This window comes from Bos indicus, chromosome 12, assembly GCF_029378745.1.
Source record: "Bos indicus isolate NIAB-ARS_2022 breed Sahiwal x Tharparkar chromosome 12, NIAB-ARS_B.indTharparkar_mat_pri_1.0, whole genome shotgun sequence".
Taxonomy (NCBI): domain Eukaryota; kingdom Metazoa; phylum Chordata; class Mammalia; order Artiodactyla; family Bovidae; genus Bos; species Bos indicus.
In genome coordinates, this window is record NC_091771.1 from 33961597 (window position 1) to 33986746 (window position 25150).

Below are 25150 nucleotides of genomic sequence, written 5' to 3' on the forward strand. Positions count from 1 at the left end.
GACTCACCTGACCCTTTCAAGGGAAATCCACGTCCCTGTGGGCACCTGGGAGAACCCGCAGCAGGTGAGGCCTGACTTTTGGTGCCTCCGCTGCTCTGCGTGGCCGTGGCCCCTCAGGTTGCCCCTCACTTGGGGCCCTGGGCTCCCGTGCACACTCGCTGTGCAGCTGCTGCCCCCGTGGGCCAGTGCCCCTTACCACAGAGCCACCCCCGCCCACGGCTCCCTTCTGTTCCTTGGATTAATCTGATGTCCTTTCACATTTTAAAAGCCTTTTTTTCTCTGGCTGTCATATTACACGCCTATTAGAAAATCTTCAAGAATACAAAGAAATCCATTGCTGACTATGAACATCTGACTCTGGTTTGCCTGCTGAAACTGCCCTTGCTTCTCCCCGCAATCTCTTCTCTTCTTCACCCCTCTTTCCTTCCTTTTTCTCGTCTATTCCTTTCTTCTGCACCCCTTTCTCTACTCACACTCACAAACACACAGGGTTTTCAAAAAATGCTCTCACAGTTGACACACTGTGACATCACGATGAATATATATTCAGTCTCTTCTGGCCCCCTTTCCTGGCTCACAGCTTCTGAAACCCAACCCTCTGTAGAGTTTTTGTTTGTTTTTTTTGGTAGCTAACGAGATGACCTGTGACTGGGGTATCCTGGGGAGCCTCAGAATGGGGACTGGTCACCAGGGGAAACCATCTGACTGAGGGTTAGAACATCAACTCCACACCAGACCTCCAGGGAGAAGAGAGGGACTGGAGTTGAGTTAACCACTAACGGCCATTGATTTATCAGTCCTGCCCGGTAACGAGGCCACCATGTAAATCTCTAAGGTATGGAGTTTGCAGAGTTTCCAGTTTGGCGGGGCTGCTGGGGGAGGGGTGAACACAGAGGGTGGGGCTGAGAGCTCTGCATCCCTGCCCTGTGTCTTGCCCTGTGTTCTTGTCCATCCAGCTATTTCTGATTATTTATAAATAGAGCGGGAATGCTGTGAGTAGGCCATGTTCCTGAGTTCTGTGAGCTGTTCTAGCCAATGACTGAAGCTGAGGGGTGGGAGGGGAGTTTAGGAGCCTCCAGTTTATCAACAAAAGCACAGATGACAGCCTGCACTCAGTGGGGTGTAGTCTTGTGAGACGGAGCCTGTGAGCAGTGAGGTCTGTGCTCACTCCAAATGGACAGTGTCAGAACTGAATAGAGTTTCAGACACCCAGCTAATGCTGGGAAGCCGTCAGCATGGGGAAACCCCAGGGATAGTTACGGAGGGCAGAGGAGGAGATGGGCTTCTGTTACACACCACTCATCACGGGTGTGCCATTAGCGTCCTCTGCTTTGATAAGTGCGTGCCTGGGTGTGTTTGTGCTAAGGCGCTTCAGTCGTGTCCAACTCTTTGCAACGCTATGGACTGTAGCCCGCCAGGGTCCTCTGTCCGTGGGATTCTTCAGGCAAGAATACTAGAACAGGTGCCATTTCCTCCTCCAGGGGATCTTCCTGACCCAGGGATCGAACCCCCATCTCCTGCATTGGCAGGTGGGTTCCTTACCTCCAGCACCGCCTGGGAAGCCCAAGTAGTTGTTCTCAATTGCAGAACCCCTGCTGCACTTGAATTCTTTTCATGTTGAAGTGCCTACCCATGATTTGTTTATTATTTGCTGTCAATTTAATTTTTTTGTTTCTATAACCCTGTTTAATACTTCTATGTATTCAGTTCAGTTCAGTTGCTCAGTCGTGTCCGACTCTTGGCAACCCCATGAATGGCAGCACACCAGGCCTCCCTGTCCATCACCAACTCTCGGAGTTCACTCAAACTCATGTCCATCGAGTCAGTGATGCCATCCAGCCATCTCATCCTCTGTCGTCCCCTTCTCCTCCTGCCCCAATCCTCCCAGCATCAGAGTCTTTTCCAATGAGTCAACTCTTCGCATGAGGTGGCCAAAGTATTGGAGTTTCAGCTTTACCATCAGTCCTTCCAAAGAACACCCAGGACTGATCTCCTTCAGAATGGACTGGTTGGATCTCCTTGCAGTCCAAGGGACTCTCAAGAGTCTTCTCCAACACCACTGTGTATTAAGGTACTCTATTTTTTTATTGTGGTAAAAAACACATATTAATATAAGTGGGAATTTACTATCTTGGCCTCTTCAAGTGTGCAGCACAGTGCTGTCAGCCGTGTACACACTGTGACACAGCAGAGCTCTGGGACTTCCCATCCTATAAACCTGAAAGTCTACACCCACAGAAAACCAGCCCATCCCCTCTCTCCCCAGCCCCTGGTAACCACATCCCCGCTGCCTGTCTCTGAGTCTGACTTCTTCAATACTTCATAGAAGTGGAATCATACCACGTTTGTCTTTTTATGATAGGCTTATTTCACTTAATACGTCCTCAGAGTACATCCATGTGGTGGCATATGACAAGATTTCCTTCTTTTTTAAGGCTGAGCAATATTCCACCGCATGGCTGTGCCCCGTTTTATTTGTCCATTCATCCGTCGATGGGCATTTGGGTTGTTTCCACTTCTTGGCTACTGTTAACAGAGCTGCATTGTACATGGGAGTGGAAACACCTCTGTGAGATCCTGGTTTTGATTTTTTTGTATACATACCCAGAGTGCCGATGCCGTTCCGTTTTTAATTTTTTGACGAATCTCCACCACTTTCGCAGTGGCTGCAGCATTTTGCAGTCTCATGAAGGGCGCACAGGTTTCCCTTTCCTTGGCATCGTCACCAACACTGTCGTTTCTTGTCGTTTTGATGATGGCCATTCTAACTGGTATGACGTGAGGTCTCACTGTACTTTTGATGTGTGTTTCCCTAATGATTAGTGATTTCGAGCATCTTTTTACATGCTTTTGGGCTTTTATCTTCTTTGGAGAAATATTTAAGTCCTTCACTCATTTTTAAATCAAGCTATTTTTTTTTTTTTTTTTTGTTGTAGGCGTTCTTTATACATTCTGGATATTAACCCCTTATCAAATAAATGACTTTCAAATGTTTTCTCCCTAACTAAGCTGCCTTGTCACTCTGTTCATTTACCACACAGGTTTTTCCCCAGCTTTATTTAGATTAGTTGATGTATAAAATTTGTAAGTTTAAAGTGTACAGCATGATGATTTGATATATGTTGTTGTTGATCAGTCACTAAGTCGTGTCTGACTCCTTGTGACCCCATGGGCTGCAGCACTCCAGGCTTCCCCATCCTTTGCTATCTCCACAGAGTTTGCTCAAACTCAAGTCCATTGAGTCTGTGATGCCATCCAACCATCTCATCCTCTGTTGCCCCCTTAATATATTGTTAAATAATTACCTCAATAAGATTAGTTAACAGATGATTGCCATCTTGTATGTGGTGATAATTTTTAACAACTATTCTCTTAATAACTTTCAAGTATACAGAATAGTGTTATAACTGTAGTCACTATCTATTCATTAGATTCCCCAGAACTTACTCATCTTATAACTGGAATTCTGTACCCTTTGACCACCTTCCCCCATTAGTATCAGCCATTTAAATATACTTTCTGTCCCTTTCTCTTTTCCTTCTGAGACTCCTGTAGTAACAATATTGTTTCTTTGGATGGTGTCCCATGAGTCTTACAGGCTCCCTTATTTGTGTTTCATTCTTTCTTCTCCTCTGACTGCATAAGTCCACGTTACCTGCCTTCCAGATCACTGCTTCTTTCTTCTGCTCAGTCATGTCTGCTTGCACAGCTCTCCATTGAATTCTTCAGTTTGGCCATTGTATTCTTCAGCTCTAGGAATCTGTTTGTTTTATTTTGATGTTTCTATTTTTCATTTTGTTCTTATATTACTTTCTAAATTTCATTTGGTTGTCTGTGTGTTCTTGTAGTTTACTAAATTTCTATAAAAGGATTATTCTGAATTCTTCATCAGAGAGTTTATAGATCTCCATTTCTTCAGAATCAGTTATTGGAGCTTTATTGGTTTTGTTTGGTGCTGTCATGGTTGTCTGATCTTTTGTGATCCTTCATTCCTTGTGTTGGTATCTGTGTACATATATAATTGTATAAGTAAATATATGCATACATTACACATGTACTGTACATTGTATATACGTATCCAACAAAATTGGTAAAAAGAGATATTTCCCAATGGCAGGAAACATGCTTCCAAAGGTAAATGTCAGCTCAGCATCGCTTTCAGAGCCCTTCCAGGCAGGGGCAGAGCAGAGGTCTTTCTGCCCCACCATGTTCTCTCCTTGGACCTGGGGTTGGCAAGGCTCTGCCCACACACAATTGAGAAAGAGGCAGTGTTCGGGTGGATCAGCTGAGTGCCTGTCTGGAGCCCTGAAGCCACGCTCTATGCCCCAGGACTGAGTGCCCTGGGCAGCCATCATGCACACAAGCCCGGTACCTGCTCAGGATCAGAGGAAGCAGTGTGTTTCCTTCTCCCAGAATCAGCACTTGCTGCCATCGCCCCTGTGTTCTCACGTTGTCCGGAGACCTGGGCCACAGAAAAGGCTTTCTTTACCCCTTTTAACTCATGCCTCCTCCCAGCACCTGAATAAATGCAGGGGCTACATTTCTGGCATCACGTGAAGGACCACAGGCTCAGAGAAACGGGCCCATGAGTTCTCCAGGTGGGATTCAGGCGTGGCGTCTGAGGGGCAGGGAGGAAGGGTGGAGGAGGATTGAGATAAGGGTTCCTTGTGGAGAAGCCCATTCTCAAGCATACATCCCTTTACAGAAATTTTCATCCTTTTTTGCAGACACAGCACTGTCTCCAGAACTGCCATCTCCTCAGTCCTGTGGGGAGAAGATAGCAAAGGCGACCCCTTGACCCACGTGGCTGCAGGCCCAGTGTGGACTTCTGGTTGTTAGCTGAGGAGGAGTTGCTGCATGTGGGGCTGACTCCAGCACTTCTCAGCGGTCACTTCATTTGTTTTCTGCAGCCTTTCAAATTTCAGTGGCCTTAAATAATCCTGCTGTATTTAAAAAGAACACACTGGAAGTGACCCTCTGTCTTAGGTCAGCTCTGAGTCAGCAGGTCCTCCACTTGCTCCTGATTTTCTCCAACAGCAAGAACACTCGCCACCTTACTCACAAAGCACAGAGCAGTCTCTTTAACAAAGACTTTTCATTCTAGAGTCTAACTAGATGTGATAGAGTTGAAGTTGATTATCTAATCGGATAGAATCTAAAAGTTCAGTTTATCAAAAAAAAAAGTAAGTATATCCATAGACTTTTAAGCAATCTGTTACTCTACTTAACACTTGCAGAAAGTTTTAAAGTATTTTAAAAAGTGCAACACAGTTCTGCTTTAGAACATGCCAAGTCCTTGATTATTGCCAGCTTTTCTACACTATTTAGGTTGTCAAATGTCACTGAATTTATGATTATTTCCAAATAAGTTTTATACCATGCTTATAGCATAAACAAGGACAGCATCAATAATAGTGGCCGTGTGATGGTCATCGGCTCTGGGGCCGCCCCAGGCCACCCCCACACTCAGCCTGACGCAAGAGGGATGGGAGGTGGGGTTCCGTGTAAGCACCTTGTTTTAGAAATGCCTGTCCTCCTAAAGAGGATTCCTGCAAATCACTTTTGCTGAATTGAATTGAAATTGAAATTAGCTGCTGAGGTCCAAGTGAAGTCTAACCTGGGTGGATCAAGAACATTTCTTTTTTTTTTTTAAAGATAGAATTTTATTTTCTTTATTTTGGGGGCCACGCCACATGGCTTGTGAGATCTTAGTTCTCTGATCGCAGGCCCTTGGCAGTAAAAGCACAGAGTGCTAACCACTAGACCGCCAGGAATTCCCATACAACTTTTCTGATTTCAACTGCATCTCAGGCATAGACAGCTTTGCTGATAAAATCTGATGCTCCAGAAGAATGTTGTCACCCAGAAGCTCTCGCTTCAATGTGAATTTTCACCAGGACTTTACTGGTTTTTCTGAGAGGTAATAAGTATAGATACAAAGGGCTGGGTCCTCCAGGTGCTAGAAATGTCCCCACCGAGGCCTGGGGACAGATGTGTCCTGTTTTTGTTTAATCTATGCCCTCATTGAAAATTTTTTATACAGAGCGGACACCTTACCATTTCATTGTAAAGACGCTATTATGCATCTTAAGAGATAAAGATCTAAAAGAAAATACGTAACCGTAATGCTATCTTATTCTAAATGAAATTGACACTGAAAAATAAGTTGTATTTTACTGTGTATCATGTATACTTCAGTTTATAAAGAGAGAGAGAAAAATGGACAGGATCAGAAGTTATTTTGGGGAGAGAGGAGAGGATAGAAAAGGAGTGAAGGAAAGGAAGGGGGTGGGAGGAAAAGGGGGGCTCTGCAGGTGTAGCCCCTGCACCTCCTTCTCTGTCTGTAAGTGGGAGCCTAGTTCTTCCTGCTTGGGGTTCTTGGGGGAGATTAAATGAGACAGTGCAACAAGCACTTGGTCCAGTACCTGCTGTATATCATGGGCTCAATAAATGGTAGCTGTTATTAATATTATTAACTATAGTTTATCCTTCATAGTTTTAAATAAAAGATTGAAAATAATGATAACCACCATTCACCATTTGCAGTCTCTTTGAGCTATTTTTATAAAAACAAAAGCCTTTTGGTGATGTCGTTGCTGATGCCTCGGGAGAAGAAAGCAGGTCATTGTTGGTGGCCTCAAGCTGGCCACACACACAGGTCTATTGACCTTGCACAGCTGGGCGGCCTGGAGCCCAGGACAGAGCTGGGTGCGCGGTGGGACGCGTTGCCAGGCACTGTCCTGGGAGCCCAGCACTTTGCTGCCTGCCCGCCTCCACCGCCCCCAGCAGCTGAGTGGACAGAGGAGTCAGTCCTGTCCCTAGTCCCTGGGCTCAGATGTGTACTGAGTGTGAATGAATTCTTAGGAGACCTTCTAACTGTTGTCAAGGTCCAGACTCTGGAATCACATTCAGCTTGAATCCCACAAGGCCCGCTTAGCCATGGCTCCTTGGGCAAGTTGCTTGGCCTCTTTGTGCTTCAGTTGTTAATGTATCTTTAAGATAAAGATAATAATGGTGCCTATCTCACAGATTTTTATAAGAATTGAAAGAGTTCATAATCCATAGAGTATTTGGCATTGTGTACTGTGTTTGCCATTCTTATATTTTCTGTACAGCAGGTGCTATGGGTAATGGAAGATATAAATGTTGTGTTTTTAATGGTTTATAAAGGAAATCACTTATTTGAAACCACTGGAGACCAATATTAAGTGAGCGTGAAGTTGTCCAGCACATGTGTAAATGCTAAGGCGATTCCAGTGAGGAAAGGGCCCTGTGGGGCAAACAGTCTTGTTTTGAGTAGTATAAGGAGCAAATGGGGCCTTTTTAAGAAAGGGGTGTTTGATGTCTGACAAAAAGGGCCAGTTGATTTCACTTGATCTTAATTTAAAGGATCCTGCTTCCATCAGCCTATAAAATGAAGAATTCAACTCATTCAGTTTTTAAAATATGTTCTAATTTGACCATTCTGAAAACAGGCATGTATCCAGCAGTCCTTACAACACTTTCCCTTAAATACACATATGAAGGAAAAGTGTTTTATATAAACATGTGTATTTGAGCATCCTTGTCTTCATGGATAGGCGTCAGGCACAGGGATGATTGTTTCTTGGAAAGAAAAGACTTCATTTTCATCTACTCCTGTTTTCACTCATGGTGACAGTGCTGGGAGCCTGGGGAAGGCAAGCGTTAGATAAAGGTGTGTGGTCTGTGGACCAGGAGTCCAGCTGGATCAAGGCTCAGTGATGTACAACAGTGCTTTGCGCTTAGAACATATTCAGAAACCTGGTTTTAATATAGTAATTTGCTAGTTAATTACTGTTTGTAAATATCAGTACGCTTCCTCTGCTAAAGTCCTAATTTCCTGGCCTGGCTCTGACCCGCTTCTCCAGCTCCGTTTCTGTCCACTCCCCGCCATTAGCCTGTTGGCAACGACATGCTGTGCTGTGCATACCCTGTCAGGCCTGCGCACCTGGTACTTCCTGTCTTTTTTCTACTATGATGTTGCTTTTGTGTCTCTTCCTCACAAACTCACAGATGTCATTTTAAAAGCTTCTTACTTGTCATCTTCTCTGCTCACACTTGTTTGCTCCCAGGCAGGAATTGCTGGTCCTCTGAATTCCCACAAAACATTATCTGTCCCTTCTTTAAGGTACTAACCGGATGGTTACAATGTTTTTACATGTCTTCTGCTCCAGGATGGGAGGCATTGTGGGATCTCCAGCACTAAGCACAGTGTGAGTAAAGTCAGTGCTTGTGGAAGCTCAGTAATATGGAAACTCAATAAATATATGATGGGGAGCACTGGTTATTCAGTTCAGTTCAGTCGCTCAGTCGTGTCCAACTCTGCAACCCCATGAATCGCAGCACGTCAAGCCTCCCTGTCCATCACCAACTCCCAGAGTTCACTGAGACTCACATCCATTGAGTCAGTGATGCCATCCAGCCATCTCATCCTCTGTCATCCCCTTCTCCTCTTGCCCCCAATCCCTCCCAACATCAGAGTCTTTTCCAATGAGTCAACTCTTCCAATGAAGTGGCCAAAGTACTGGAGTTTCAGCTTTAGTATCATTCCTTCCAAAGAAATCCCAGGGCTGATCTCCTTCAGAATGGACTTGTTGGATCTCCTTGCAGTCCAAGGGACCCTCAAGAGTCTTCTCCAACACCACAGTTCAAAAGCATCAATTCTTCGGTGCTCAGCCTTCTTCACAGTCCAACTCTCACATCCATACATGACCACAGGAAAAACCATAGCCTTGACTAGATGAATCTTTGTTGGCAAAGTAATGTCTCTGCTTTTGAATATGCTATCTAGGTTGGTCATAACTTTCCTTCCAAAGAATAAGCGTCTTTTAATTTCATGGCTGCAGTCACCATCTGCAGTGATTTTGGAGCCCCAAAAAATAAAGTCTGACACTGTTCCCACTGTTTGCCCATCTATTTCCCATGACGTGATGGGACCGGATGCCATGATCTTCGTTTTCTGAATGTTGAGCTTCAAGCCAACTTTTTCACTCTCCTCTTTCACTTTCATCAAGAGGCTTTTTAGTTCCTCTTCCCTTTCTGCCATAAGGGTGGTGTCATCTGCATATCTGAGGTTATTGATATTTCTCCCGGCAATCTTGATTCCAGCTTGTGTTTCTTCCAGTCCAGCGTTTCTCATGATGTACTCTGCATATAAGTTAAATAAACAGGGTGACAATATACAGCCTTGACGAACCCTTTTCCTATTTGGAACCAGTCTGTTGTTCCATGTCCAGTTCTAACTGTTGCTTCCTGACTTGCATACAGATTTCTCAAGAGGCAGGTCAGGTGGTCTGGTATTCCCATCTCTTTCAGAATTTTCCACAGTTTATTGTGATCCACACAGTCAAAGGCTTTGGCATAGTCAATAAAGCAGAAATAAATGTTTTTTCTGGAACTCTCTTGCTTTTTCCATGATCCAGCGGATGTTGGCAATTTGGTCTCTGGTTCCTCTGCATTTTCTAAAACCAGCTTAAATATCAGGAATTTCACAGTTCACATATTGCTGAAGCCTGGCTTGGAGAATTTTGAGCATTACTTTACTAGCATGTGAGATGAGTGCAATTGTGCGGTAGTTTGAGCATTCTTTGGCATTGCGTTTCTTTGGGATTGGAATGAAAACTGACCTTTTCCAGTCCTGTGGCCATTGCTGAGTTTTCCATGGATCACAGCCTTGCTTAATTCAATGAAACTATGAGCCATGCTGTGTAGGGTCACCCAAGACAGATGGGTCATGGTGGAGAGTTCTGACAAAATGTGGTCCACTGGAGAAGGGAATGGCAAACCACTTCAGTATTCTTGCCTTGAGAACCCCATGAACAGCATGTAAAGGCAAAAAGTTACGACACTGAAACATGAACTCCCCAAGTCGGTAGGTGCCCAATGTGCTACTGAAGATCAGTGGAGAAATAACTCCAGAAAGAATGACGGGATGGAGACAAAGCAAAAACAACACCCAGTTGTGGATGTGACTGGTAATTGAAGCAAGGTTCGATGTTGTAAAGAGCAATATTGCATAGGAACTTGGAATGTTAGGTCCATGAATCAAGGCAAATTGGAAGTGTTCAAACAGGAGATGGCAGGAGTGAACATCGACATTTTAGGAATCAGTGAATTAAAATGGACTGGAATGGGTGAATTTAACTCAGATGACCATTATATCTACTACTGTGGGCAAGAATCCCTTAGAAGAAATGGAGTAGCCATCATAGTCAACAAAAGAGTTCGAAATGAAGTACTTGGATGAAATCTCAAAAACAGGGGTGGTCCTAAGATGGCGGAGGATTAGGACGGGGAGATCAATGGAACAAAATAGAAAGCTCAGAGATAAATCCACGCACCTATGGACACCTTATCTTTGACAAAGGAGGCAAGAATATACAATGGATTAAAGACAATTTCTTTAACAAGTGGTGCTGGGAAAACTGGTCAACCACTTGTAAAAGAATGAAACTAGAACACTTTCTAACACCATACACAAAAATAAACTCAAAATGGATTAAAGATCTAAATGTAAGACCAGAAACTATAAAACTCCTAGAGGAGAACATAGGCAAAACACTCTCCGACATAAATCACAGCAGGATCCTCTATGACCCACCTCCCAGAATATTGGAAATAAAAGCAAAAATAAACAAATGGGACCTAATTAAACTTAAAAGCTTCTGCACAACAAAGGAAACTCTAAGCAAGGTGAAAAGACAGCCTTCAGAATCAGTTCAGTTCAGTTCAGTCGCTTAGTCATGTCCGACTCTTTGCGACCCCATGAATCGCAGCACGCCAGGCCTCCCTGTCCATCACCAACTCCCGGAGTTCACTCAAACTCACATCCATCGAGTCAGTGATGCCATCCAGCCATCTCATTCTCTGTCGTCCCCTTCTTCTCCTGCCCCCAATCCCTTCCAGCATCAGAGTCTTTTCCAATGAGTCAGCTCTTCGCATGAGGTGGCCAAAGTACTGGAGTTTCAGCTTTAGCATCATTCCTTCCAAAGAAATCCCAGGGCTGATCTCCTTCAGAATGGACTGGTTGGATCTCCTTGCAGTCCAAGGGACTCTCAAGAGTCTTCTCCAACACCACAGTTCAAAAGCATCAATTCTTCGGCACTCAGCTTTCTTCACAGTCCAACTCTCACATCCATACATGACCACAGGAAAAACCATAGCCTTGACTAGACGGACCTCTTTGGCAAAGCTTGTGCTTCTTCCAGTCCAGTGTTTCTCATGATGTACTCTGCATATGCAAATCAAAGCTACAATGAGGTATCACCTCACACTGGGCAAAATGGCCATCAAAGAAAAATCTACAAACAAAAAATACTACAGAGGATGTGGAGAAAAGGGAACCCCTTTTATACTGTTGGTGGGAATGTGAAATGGTGCAGCCATTATGGAGAACAGTATGGAGGTTCCTCACAAAACTAAAAATAGAGCTCCCTTATCATCAGGCAATCCTACTCCAGGGCATGTATCCAGAGAAAACTATGGTCTGAAAGGCTGCATCACTCCAACGTTCACTGCAACACTATTTATGGCATGGAAGCAACCTAAATGTCCATCCAGAGGAAGGGATAAAGGAGATGTGGTACATATACTCAATGAAATACTACTCAGCCATTAAAAAGAATGAAACGATGCCATTTGCAGCAACATGGACAGACTTAGAGATTGTCATACTAAGTGAAGTAAGTCAGACAGAGAAAGGCAAATACCATGTGATATCACTTAAATGTGGAATCTAAAAAAAAAAAAAATGATACAAATGAACTTATTTACAAAGCAAAAACAGACTTACAGACATAGAGAACCAGACTTGTGGTTACCAGTGGGGAAGGGTTGTGAGGGGAGAAATAGACTGGGAGTTTGGGATTGACAGGCACAGATCAGATCAGATCAGATCAGTCGCTCAGTCATGTCCGACTCTTTGCAACCCCATGAATCGCAGCACGCCAGGCCTTCCTGTCCATCACCAACTCCCAGAGTTCACTGAGACTCACGTCCATTGAGTCAGTGATGCCATCCAGCCATCTCATCCTCTGTCATCCCCTTCTCCTCTTGCCCCCAATCCCTTCCAGATCAGAGTCTTTTCCAATGAGTCAGCTCTTCGCATGAGATGGCCAAAGTACTGGAGTTTCAGCTTTAGCATCATTCCTTCCAAAGAAATCCCAGGGCTGATCTCCTTCAGAATGGACTGGTTGGATCTCCTTGCAGTCCAAGGGACTCTCAAGAGTCTTCTCCAACACCACAGTTCAAAAGCATCAGTTCTTCAGTGCTCAGCCTTCTTCACAGTCCAACTCTCACATCCATACATGACCACAGGAAAAACCATAGCCTTGACTAGACGGACCTTTGTTGGCAAAGTAATGTCTCTGCTTTTGAATATGCTATCTAGGTTGGTCATTACTTTCCTTCCAAGGAGTATGTGTCTTTTAATTTCATGGCTGCAGTCACCATCTGCAGTGATTTTGGAGCCTAGAAAAATAAAATCTGACACTGTTTCCACTGTTTCCCCATCTATTTCCCATAGTGGAGGTGATAGAATTCCAGTTGAGCTATTCCAAATCCTGAAAGATGATGCTGTGAAAGTGCTGCACTCAATATACCAGCAAATTTGGAAAACTCAGCAGTGGCCACAGGACTGGAAAAGGTCAGTTTTCATTCCAATCCCAAAGGCAATGCCAAAGAATGCTTAAACTACCGCACAATTGCACTCATCTCACATGCTAGTAAAGTAATGCTCAAAATTCTCCAAGTCAGGCTTCAGCAATATGTGAACCATGAACTTCCTGATGTTCAAGCTGGTTTTAGAAAATGCAGAGGAACCAGAGACCAAATTGCCAACATCCGCTGGATCATGGAAAAAGCAAGAGAGTTCCAGAAAAAACATCTATTTCTGCTTTATTGACTATGCCAAAGCCTTTGACTGTGTGGATCACAATAAACTGTGGAAAATTCTGAAAGAGATGGGAATACCAGACCACCTGACCTGCCTCTTGAGAAATCTGTATGCAGGTCAGGAAGCAACAGTTAGAACTGGACATGGAACAACAGACTGGTTCCAAATAGGAAAAGGAGTTCGTCAAGGCTGTATATTGTCACCCTGTTTATTTAACTTATATGCAGAGTACATCACGAGAAACGCTGGACTGGAAGAAGCACAAGCTGGAATCAAGATTTCTGGGAGAAATATCAATAACCTCAGATATGCAGATGACACCACCCTTATGGCAGAAAGGGAAGAGGAACTAAAAAGCCTCTTGATGAAAGTGAAAGAGGAGAGTGAAAAAGTTGGCTTAAAGTTCAACATTCAGAAAACGAAGATCATGGCATCCGATGCACACACTACTATATATAAAATAGATAACTGGTGAGGACCTGCTGTATAGCATGGGGAACTCTACTCAATTCTCTGTAATAACCAAAATGGGGAAAGAATTTGAAAAAGAATAGATACTTGTATGTGTATTACTGAATCTTTTTGCTATATACCTGTAACACATCACTGTTACATTGTGAAGCAACTATTCTTAAGCATAAAGTAAAAATTTTGTGTGTGTGTGTATATATATATATATATATAGAGGGAGTAGAAAAACAAAAGGGTGGTATAAGAAGTGAGCTAAAATAAACCAGCAGAGAATAGGATAGATGTGAAAAATTTTAGGATAGATATGAAGAGTCTCTGTTATGCTGAACTATGTCCCCCCAAATTTGTATGCTGAAGGCCTATCTCCCAGAACCTCAGAATCTGACTAATCTGTATTTGGAGAAGGGACCTTTGAAGCGAAAATTCAGTTCAAACAAGGCCTCTGGGAAGGGCCCTAACCCAAACCAATCGGTACCCTTATAAGAAGAGGCAATCAGGATAGACATGGGGAGAGGAAGACCATGTGAATTCACAGAAAGCACTGGCTGCTCCACCCCAAGGATAGAGGCCACAGAAGCAACCAGCCCTGCTGACCCCTTGACCTTGGACATCCAGCCTCCAGACCTGTGAGAAAATAGATTTCTGCTGTGAAACCGCAGATAGTATCTGCTTAATATCAATTAACCAGATCTTTCCTCTCTCACTGTTAGAACCTGAATTATCTTCTCTCTACACTCAACTTCTGCTCGTATAAAATGAAAGTGTGAACCATCCCACCGCTGGAGTTGGTGGGAATCATAGATTTCCTCACAAGTTGGTGGAACAGTTGTTTAGTGGAGACCAGCCCTGCCGGTCCCTGCAGAGCCGGCAGTCAGCTGGCGGTGTGCACGGAACAATCCCAGCGTTGTGTCTCACTAGATCTCTATGTCCCAACAGTCCCACAGGGCTGGCTCTGGCTCCTGAGCAAAGCACAGACAAGTTCAAGGTGAGGGCCAGGGCCCCTCTACACAGACCCCACACGACAGGTCTGAAGCCAAGAACCTGCTAAAAGAAATGGGAATAATAGGTAAGCTTGTCAAAAAAGAGACACAAAAGAAAAATCTTGTTCCTAAATTCATTCAAGATTCCAGATAAAGTGGATCAGGTGCATTTGAGCGAATGTGGGAACACAGATTGGAAAGGTGACCATGTGTGCACGTCCATGGGCCCTTTTGAACGTTTGAGGGATTGACTGATAGCATTTTTAGCTGCGTTTCCTCTCTGAAAGCTATATTTCTGGGAACCTGCAGATTAGGCATAATCTTGAAGGGAAGATAAAGGCGGTGAAAAAGGGGAGGTAAGGAATGCAGGCTTCCAGAGTAGTGGAAGGAATGAAAAAGCTCTTATAACTCTATCAGGGAAGGAAATACTAGAAATTAAAGTAGATACAGTAAGTGAAGGAGAGAGTGAAACACAAGATGATTACAAGATGGCTGGGTACTCAAATGCCCTTTTGAAGTCTCCCTTTCACGACAAAAAAATACTCTAAGGCCCTGGCTCTCTACTGAGTCCCAGTTACCTGGGTTTTGCTGGAGAAAATCTACGTGCACACAAATCACTGAAGTTACACCCACAGGGGAGAGCATTCACGGTCAAATGCACTGCTGAGTCATCCCAATTCAGTTCAGTCACTCAGTCGTGTCTGACTCTTTGCGACCCCATGGACTGCAGCACGCCAGGCCTCCCTGTCCATCACCAACTCCCGGAGTTTACTCAAACTCATATCCGTTGAGTCGGTGATGCCGTCTAACCATCTCATCCTCTGTCGTCCCCTTCTCCTCCCGCCTTCAATCTTTCCCAGCATCAGGGTCTTTTCAAATGAGTCGCATCAGGTGGCCAAAGTATTGGAGTTTAAGCTTCAGCATCAGTCCTTCCAGTGAACATTCAGGACTGATCTCCTTTAGGATGGACTGGTTGGATCTCCTTGCTGTCCAAGGGACTCTCAAAAGTCTTCTCCACAGTTCAACACCACAGTTCAAAAGCATTAGTTCTTTGGCGCTCAGTTTTCTTTATAGTTCAACTCTTATACCCATACATGACTACGGGAAAAACCATAGCTTTGACTAGATGGAACTTTGTTGGCAAAGTAATATCTCTGCTTTTTAATATGCTGTCTAGGTTGATCATAACTTTTCTTCCAAGAAGCAAGCATCTTTTAATTTCATGGCTGCAGTCACCATCTGCAGTGATTCTGGAGCCCCCAAAATAAACTCTGTCACTGATTCCACTGTTTCCCTATCTAGTTGCCATGAAGTTATGGGACCAGACGCCATGATCTTTTCTGAATGTTGAGTTTTAAGCCAACTTTTTCACTCTCATCTTGCACTTTCATCAAGAGGCTCTTCAGTTCTTCTTCGCTTTCTGCCATGAGGGTGGTATCATCTGCATATCTGAGGTTATTGATATTTCTCCTGGCAGTCTTGATTCCAGCTTGTGCTTCATCCAGTCCAGCGTTTCTCATGATGTACTCTGCATATAAGTTAAATAAGCAGGGTGACAATATACAGCCTTGACATACTCCTTTCCTGATTTGAAACCAGCCTGTTGTTCCATGTCCAGTTCTAACAGTTGCTTTTTGACCTGCATACAGATTTCTCAGGAGGCAGGTCAGATGGTCTGGTATTCGCATCTTTTGAACAATTTCCCACAGTTTGTTGAAATATACACAGTCAAAAGCTTGGAGTAATCAACAAAGCAGAAGTAGATGTTTTTCTGGAATTCTCTTGCTTTTTCGATGATCCAGTGGATGTTGGCAATTTGATTTTTGGTTCCTCTGCCTTTTCTAAAACCAGCTTGAACATCTGGAAGTTCATGGTTCCCCTACTGTTGAAGCCTCACTTGGAGAATTTTGAGCATTACTTTGCCAGGGTATGAGATGAGTTATCAACTTATGGTATATATTTGCTAGCGTGTGAGATAATGTATCAACTTAGGGTATATCTTCTGAGCCTCTGGTATGAAAGAAGTTCGTTTGCACTATTCTGCCAATTTTAATAATTACTATGTGTAGTTAGTTCTTCTGTGGGTCACCTTTGCATTTTGTGCGCAGGCTGAAACTTCTGTTTCTTATTCCTCCAACATTGGACTTGACCGTTCAGTGTAACATGTAGCCTGTTTATTGTCAGAGCCAAGACCTTGGTCAATCCCCAGGCTGCCTGGGCTGTGCAGCCCTGCCCCTCACAGGCATGTCCCTCTGGGGAGTCTACCTGGACGGGACCTCTGAACCCAGGAACTCACTCCTGAGTGAGTCTGTGCAGGATCACTTGCCCTGGGAGTGGGGATTCTCCCTGGACAGTGTCCTTAACTTCTCCTTAGAAGAAGCCCATGGTTTGGGAGAAGTAAATGCCCCTGGTTTCCATGAAAGTGGGGCTGGGGAGACAGCTCTGAGGTTCCCTAGGATAGCTTCCAGTCGGTTCCTGTTTTCAGCACCTTCTCTTGTTCTTACTCTTTAAGTCCATTGGCCCCAAGCCCAGAGCTTCCCTGGGGTTTTGCCAGTAGGATCGGCCCCCACCCAGCCCAGGGCTGTGTTCAGGGCCACAGCTCACTGCACTCAGTTTCAACCATAAACACACTTGCACTGGCTCTGTCTTCCAGAAAGGTTTAAAATCTCTCTTCCACTGATGACTACCCACTCCAGTGTGTGTCTGTTTGTGTGTTTGTGTGTGTCCATTTGTGTGTTTGTGTGTGTCCATGAGTCCTGAGTCAGCCAATTGAATCAGAGCGAAAACCAATGGAATTTTTAAGGGCTTGAAACATACATTCTCTTTTGGAGGTGTTCTACCTTCTTTAGCCATATGTTTTAAAGTATTTCCTACATCATTATTGTTTTTTAAATGTGTGCATAGTTTTTCCTTGTATGGAGAGACCGCAATTCATTTAATCAGTACTCATTACCAGGCATTTAGGTTGATTATAAATTTAGCTCTAGTAAATTCATCTGCAGTGAATATCTTAGTGTCATATGAGATGTCACTATGTCCTAGGGATAAATTCTGGAAGTGAAATCACTGAATCAAAGAGTTGCACTTTTTTTTTTTTTTGCTTTTATTACTATGATTTTTATTAAAGTAATAGTTGATTAATAATGTTGTGTTAGTTTCAGGTGTACAGCAAAGTGATTCAGTTATATATGTATATCACTAGATGTATTCCCTGGTAGCTCAACTGGTAAAGAATCTACTACAATGTTGGAGACCTGGGTTTGACCCGCAGGTTGGGAAGCTCCCCTGGAGAAGGAAATGGGAACCCATTCCAGTATTCTTGCCTGGAGAATCCCATGGAGAGAGGAGCCTGGGAGACTATAATCCATGGGGTCACAAAGAGTTGGACAGAACTGAAGCAACTTAGCATGCACACACGGCTATATATATGTGTGTGTGTGTGTGTGTGTGTGTGTGTGTGTGTATACATATACATACATATACATATAGGGGCTTCCCTGTTAGCTCCGCTGGTAAAGAGTTCACCTGCAATGCAGAAGACATTGGTTTGATTCCTGGGTCGGGAAGATCCCCTGGAGAAGGGATAGGCTACCCACTTCAGTATTCTGGCCTGGAGAATTCCATGAACTGTATAGTCCATGGGGTCACAAAGAGTTGGACATCACTGAGCGACTTTCATTTTTCATGAGTGCGTGCACATACGTGTGTGTGTGTGTGTGTGTGTGTATACTTTTTTGGACTCTGTTCCATTTTAGGTTATTACTAGACACTGAATATAGCTCCCTGTGCTGTACAGTAGGACCTTGTTGTTTATCTCTTTTGTATATAGCTCTGTGTGTATGATAATCCCAAACTCCTAATTTATCCCTTCTACTCCTTCCTCCTTTGGTAAACATAAATTGTTTTTTTTATGTCTGTGAGTCTGTTTCTCTTTCACAAATATTTTCATTTGTATTCCACATATAAGTGACATCATACGGTCTTTGTCTTTCTGACTTATTTCACTCAGTATGACAATCTCTAGGTCCAAATACGTTGCTGTAAATGGCATTATTTCATTCGATTTACGGAGAATGGTGGAATAATATTCCATTGTATATGTGTACCGCATCTTCGTTATCCGTTCACCTGTCGATGAATATTTAGGTTGTTCCCATGTCTTGGCTGTTGAAATAGTGCTGATTGAACATTGGGGTGCATGTATCTTTTCAAATTAGTTTTTGTCTTTTCTGGATATTTTCCCAGGAGTGCGATTGCTGGATCATATGGTAGCTCTCTATTTTAGTTTTTTAAAGAACCTGCATACTGTTCTCCATAGTGGCTGTACTGATTTACATTCTCACCAACAGTGTAAGAGGGTTTCCTTTTCTTCACACCTCCTTCAATGTCTATTTGTAGATTTTTTGGTGATGGCCATTCTGACCAGTGTAAAGTGATACTTCCGGTTTTGATTTGCACTTCTCTGATAAGTAGTGATGTTACGCATCTTTTCTTGAAAGGATTGCATGTTTTTAAGGCTTTTGACACACCTTGTTACATTGCCTTACAGAAAGTTTATATCAGGTTTTCACTCCCATCTTAGGCCAGTACTAATTTTCTTCCAAGCTTGGATCTTATTATACTTTTAAACTCGCAAACCTAACAAGCCATCTTATTTTAACTGTCTGTGCCTCTAGGGCTAATCATTTAGTTCTAGCTATATGAGGACTCGTGGCACTTAGCTTCATGCAGAGGAAGTGGGGCGCCCATGGAATTGGTGTCACCGTGTCCCCTGCCATCTAAACCTGCTTCCCCTGAGTCCTCAGCCCTCCAGCGCTGGGCAGGGAGCAGGAAAGAGGGAGGAAAATGCTTGTGGCTGAGACCTCAGCCCTCCTTGTCCAGTGGATTCTGCAAGGAATAAACGAAACTTGAGGACAAAGCTGAGGGGTGGACTGCACTTGGGGGCCACATTCACTGAATAGTAAAGTAAGTGCATGGGTCAGCTCTAAGCCCCTGATCCTCCTGAGCTGCCGGGGGTGCTGAGTGCAGTCCCAGCACTTGCTACCCTGATTTGGGCCTGTTTAGCGACTGAAGTGACTTAGCAGCAGCAGCTAATACCTAACAGAAGGCGGGGGAGAAGCAGTGTTTGAGGGTAAATGACCGTTTTATTTATTAATGATTATCTATTTTAATATCTATTATTTATCATAATATTTTTATTAGCAGGCTTTTATTGAACCCCTAGCATGCTAAATCCTGGAGACACCAAAGTGAAGTAAATACATCCTTGTTGACAAGGTGCTTGAAAAGGATGTAGGGAATAAATACTTAGTCTGTGATGATTGAGTGATAATAATAGCCACAAAGAGATCGCACAGAGGAGGGGCAAAGCTTCGTCGTCTATAACCAACTTCAGCTGAGGGTGTGAGGGACTGGGTGAACTGACACTAGGCTGACGAAGACTGAGAAATGCTGTGATATCTGAGAGTTTATGTTGACTCCTTCTGTATTCATAAGAATAAAGAGACTAGCCAAAAATATTTAAACTCCAACAAAAATAAACTGGAGCCTCCTCTCTGTTCTGTGCCTATTGTCGGTGTCATCATTCGGATGCTCATGGACTTTCTCTACCGTGGATCCTGCCCCTGGGGTCCTCCCTTACCTGGGGGCTGTTTTGCCTCCATGTCTTTTTAATTGAAGTATGGTTGACCCACAATGCTGTGTTAGGGCAGAAGGGCCTGGCAGTGGGCAGCCGGTTTATCTCCACCCTGCGTTCCCTCGGGGCTCAGCGTCCCAGTGGCTATAATGTGATGGCCTGATGGCTGTGACATCCTTTGTTGACTGAGACAGCAATAACATTTTTGTTCTCAGTCCTAAGCCTCCTCCACTCCTGGCCTCAGGGGACAGAGACTCAGCCTGCCTCTGCAGGGTCTTCAGTGTCGAGATGTGGTGTTTGATCTTGGCTACTGTTGTGCAGGAGACCTGGGTTCGATCCCTGGGTCGGGAAGATCCCCTGGAGAAGGAAATGGCAACCCACTCCAGTATTCTTGCTTGAAGGATCCATGGACGGAGGAGCCTGCTGGGCTACAGTCCAGGGGGTCGCAGAGTCGGACACGACTGAGCGACTTAGCTAACTAACTAACTGTTGCTGCAGATTCTTACCCATGCACTTACCCTCTCGAGCTGTTCCTCCAGCCATGCCAAGGCCCTCTCTGAATGCTTCAGGCAGTCTCATTCACTTTCTAGAACTGTTTTATAGTTCATCCTGACAGACTCCACTCAGCGGGAGGGGTTCCTGACTCTGATGCCCTCCAGATGGGGCAGCCTGACTTCCTGGAAGCCGGGGTGCCCAGGGCAGCGTCCCCCGGCATCAGGACACAGGCTGACACCAGGGTGCTTCCTGGTCCTCATCCCTCACGTGCTCCTGGAACATTTCTGAACAGGTGATCTGGAGCACATCCACTTTTAAGTTTAGTTTTGTAACAAAACTGCTTTGTGCTCATACTGAGGCATTTTTGCTTCAGTTATTTAGTATTTTAGGCAAAAGTTATTTTCATTCAAACCATCGCTAGCGGTGACATTCATTTTTGAACTGGTGGTTTAATAAGTTCTGTCAAGCAAGGGAGTTACCTTCTTAAATAAGACAAAGAAATAATCCAAGTTATAGAAACACCTGCTGAAGCATGGAGGTGTTATCAGTTTGCAGAGTTCTCTGGGGTCATGGGTTTGCTCACTCAGGTCGTTGGAATCATGAAAGGCTTCTACGTACAAGCCTGGATGTGGAAGAGTTCACATCTCATTAGTGCTTCTCTGAGCAGCGCACAGGTCATCTCTAGCTTGATAGACAAACGTCGACCTGGTCGGGTTCTTCACTCAGATGTGCAGCGAGGCTGGAACATCTTCTGGACAGGCTGGAGGTCACCTCCTCAAAGGTAGACAAAGGAGCGACGGTTGTTCCTCTTGCTGGGGGTTGGTCAGGTCTGACTGTGTGTTTCCTCATTGCTTTCCAAGAGTTAGAACTGACTGGAAACCAGCTCGTGAGGGTGTGGGAGCCAACTCAGTGTGTGTATGTGTGCACTCGTGTGTGGCTGTATGTGCATGCGAGTGTGTGAGTATATGTGTGTGTGTGTGGGTGTTTGTATAAATGTAGTGTGCATGTGTGTGGGGGTGTGCAGAACATCACAGAGCCAAGAGCAGGGCCCTCCCCGGCTCACCAGGCCGCTGACTTTAAGACCAATGCTGCATCAGTCACATTTTATTTTTTTAAATTCAGATGGTTTTCTTCCAGTTTTTATTTTTGGTTTTGAAAAATTGCTCAAGATGAGTCCAGCTCTTCTGGCTTTGCTTTTGAACACACACCCCCACCCACTGGGTCTGGAGTCTGGATGACAAGTTTCCAGAACCGTTGTTCTCTCGAGGGAGGAGACAGGGAATCTTGCCTTGTAGGACCATGGGAAAGGAAGGGACCCTGGAGGTCCTCAGGTCTGCCCTTTTGAGATGGTGAAAATAAACAATTTTTAAAATATTGATTTTTGTTTATTTGGCTGTGCCGAGTCTTAGTTGCAGCATGTGGGAACCAGTTCCCTGACCAGGGATTGAACCTGGGCCCCCTAGCTTGGGAATGCAGAGTCTCAGCCACCAGGGGAGTCCCTAAATAAATGATTCATAAAGGACATGCAGGTACTTCCCGCATCAGGAAGAGACCCTGAAGGAGCCGACCTCAGTCATCAGCTGGGTTACCAAGTGCCCCCCAGAGCAGCAGTTACTGTTACCTCTTACTTCACAACAAGTTAACCCCAGAGCTTAGAGCTGACGACAGTAATCTGGTGCCGGGCATCGGGAGCTGAGAAGCAACCTCCCCCAGACCGTTCCAGCACAGGGTCCCCAGATGTCAGATGTCGGCTCAGGCTACCCGACCGTGAGGGCTGGACCGCGGGCAGAAGGGACACGTCAGAGAAGCTCACTCACTCTCCAGGCAGGCAGCTGCTGGTTGTCGGCAGGAGGCTTCTGCGCCTCCCTTTACGGCCTCTCCAGAAGCCTCTCTGGGCGTTCCCACATCACTGGTGGACGTCCCCTGGGAGTGGTCCAGGCAAGCGCTATGTCTCAGTGGTCCAAGCTACCTCGTTTCAGCCACTCACCACCATCTCTGCAGGGTGGGGTTGGTTGTCACAAGCCAGCAGGGTCCACCGAGGGGGCAGCACCTAGGGTGGGGACATTGTGGAGGCTGGCCACCAGGTCACATGCTGGATGCACGCCCCAGCCTCGGGGGCACCAGCACCGCATCTCCGTGAGCACGAAGGCTCTGCTGCTGGTCGGCTTCACCCCACTGTGCCTCTCAGCAGGAGGGAGCCGCTGGATACACTGACACCTCGTAGATAGAAGTGGTGGAGGTGGGGCCCCTTGAGGCCAGAAGACCTCAGCACTGCGCTCTGCTCCCATTCCTCCAGCACATCAGACACTCCCCACAGTGGAGCAGTGGGACCGACACCTCAGATTGCACTGAGAGCTGAACGCAGATTTAATGCCACAGAGGGAGACACCAGCTCTGGTTCCCAAGTCACAGAGAACCTTGGAGCCTTGGAGGGGTGAGGTCACATGCCCGCAGTCCCATGCCAGGGTGGAGCGGGGCTGGAGAGACGCTGGGAGGGTTGAATAGAAAACTGAGACCCCCTAGGCCATGTTCTCTTCTTTGCTATTGTTTTCAAATTCTCATCAAGCCTTCCCAAGCATAAACCTGAGACTATTTTAAAACTCGAAAATTCTGTACAAATTCAACAGAAAAGTTTTCAAATTGATACTGCAGGGGAAACAATAATGACCAAACTCGCCTTTGCTGGTCCTCCCCCAGCCTCTGGTGGATGGTTTCCTGTGGACACGGCGTGGAGGGAAGCACCTTCATGGGGCGTTACAGGAGCCTCTTCTCCAGATACTTTTTGCCCCGCTGAGGTGAACATCGTGATGACCTTGGCTTGGTGACAGTGGCCGCCCCACAGAGGGCCCTGAAAAGTGAGGATCTGCTCAGAGAAGCAGAGCCCCCATGCTTTCCCCATTGGGTCTCCTCACTTAGCCATAGGTCCAAACTTGTCCTGTGTGGAGTCTTATCTCTGGTCTCCGCCACAGACAGCCCTCCCCAGGGCTGGACCACCACCAGCTGCCCAAAGCCCAAGACGAACAGCAATCCTCAGGGGCAGGTCCATGGATATGCACGAGTCCATCCACTCATACCCAGAAGAACGCTTTGAGAAAGCATCCCAGTGTAGAAGACCTCGGCATTTTAGACAGAATTTCTTCCCGCCAGATCACCACTGGGGCATCGTATGTTGACACTGTCATCAAACAGCCCGTGTTTCTTAGTTACATCCCCCGGCACGGCAGCAAGGAGCAACCACCAAATGCCACCGTGGGTTTGTTTGTGGAAATGGGTCGGCTCCTGCCCTGCTGTGATCTTCTCTGGGTCTGAGATTCCTTCCTTCTGCAAACCCCTGGGGGTTGTTTGCTCCTTTGCAGAAATCACCTTCTACCTCTTCTGCTGAACTTCCTAGTTAGTGATTATCAAGGGGACTGGTATCCTGCTGTGTGGGAAAACACAGCGGAATGCAAAAGACTTCCTGCCCCTCTGGCCCATGGCCGGGTTACTCACGGTGGCCTTGCTGTTGTTTCTGGAAAGACTGATGGTGTGACTGGTCTTTCCCCGCCATGCACAGCAACAGGAGGCCCTGCAAGCAAAGTAAGTTATTCCCAGTGGCGCTAGTGATAAAGAACCCATCTGCAGTGCAGGAAGCATAGTGAGATGAGGGTTCAGTCCCTGGGTTGGGAAGATCCCCTGGAGGAGGGCCCGGCAATGCACTCCAGTGTTCTTGCCTGGCAAACCCCACTGACAGAGAAGCCTGGTGGGATACAGTCCATGGGGGTCACAAAGAGTCAGACACGAGTGAAGGGACTTAGCATGCACATTTTTTATTAATACATGTAAACCATGGTGTAGGGGTCAGATTGCATGAATTCCAGCTCCAGCCCTGCCTCTTGCTCACTGTGGGATGTCAGACAAATTACTGTGCCTTCGTAGTCTCATCTGTGAAATGGGGATAATGACTGCCTCTGGCTCCAAGGGTTCCTTGAGGATCCAGTGGTAGTGCTTCTGAAGTGCTTAGACAGATTCTGGCATAAACACTCCCTAAATGTTGTTGTTATTGTTACTAAATGCTTAGAATCAAAATCAAAGTATCACCTAAAAGGAGCTGGAGGGGCTGCCCCTGTTTTGAAATCCTTGTCACCCAGGCAATTACAGTTGAACAGAAGAGACAGAACCACATGTGAGAGGTTTACTGTGTTCTCACCAATGGAAATGTATAGTCAGGTCCATGAAAGGTGGGCGGAAGCTTCCTGGGACAGAAAAATGCGAGATAACAAATGATAAATAGGAAGCAGGGGTTATCTCAGGCTTGCTTTTTTTTTTTAATTATGAAAGCCCATTGGGGAATATAGAGAAATGTTTAAAGCAGAAATAAGTCACTTACAGCTCCTCCACCCAGAGATAACCATTGTTAACTCTTAACAGATTTCCTGTTTTCGGCTTTTGAGATAAGCCGGGCACACGGGGCTGTGGGAAAGGATGGCTCAAGAGGCTGGGAGACTTGACCTCTGAACCATGTGGCTGCCCCGGGTGGGCCGGGTGCACCTGGTGAGCTGGGCCGCTAGGGTCCACACCGGTGGGTGTGCCCGGAGGCCTGGACTCATCAGCGTCATAACACGCCTTTCACCGCCTTGTCCAGCCTGTTGAGGCATGTGAGGTCACCAGGAAATCAGT

At 45.4% G+C, this 25150-nt stretch overlaps 1 protein-coding gene and 1 long non-coding RNA gene across 2 annotated transcripts in view; both read left to right on the forward strand.

Moving 5' to 3' along the window:
* Positions 1–25150, forward strand: part of SPATA13 (spermatogenesis associated 13) — a 289869-nt gene that overhangs the window by 127785 nt on the left and 136934 nt on the right. The window lies entirely within an intron of this gene.
* On the forward strand, positions 143–5081 carry LOC109567122 (uncharacterized). The gene is made up of 3 exons (XR_002181968.2): positions 143–835; positions 1708–2071; positions 4728–5081. It is a non-coding gene; the product is annotated as an uncharacterized lncRNA (long non-coding RNA).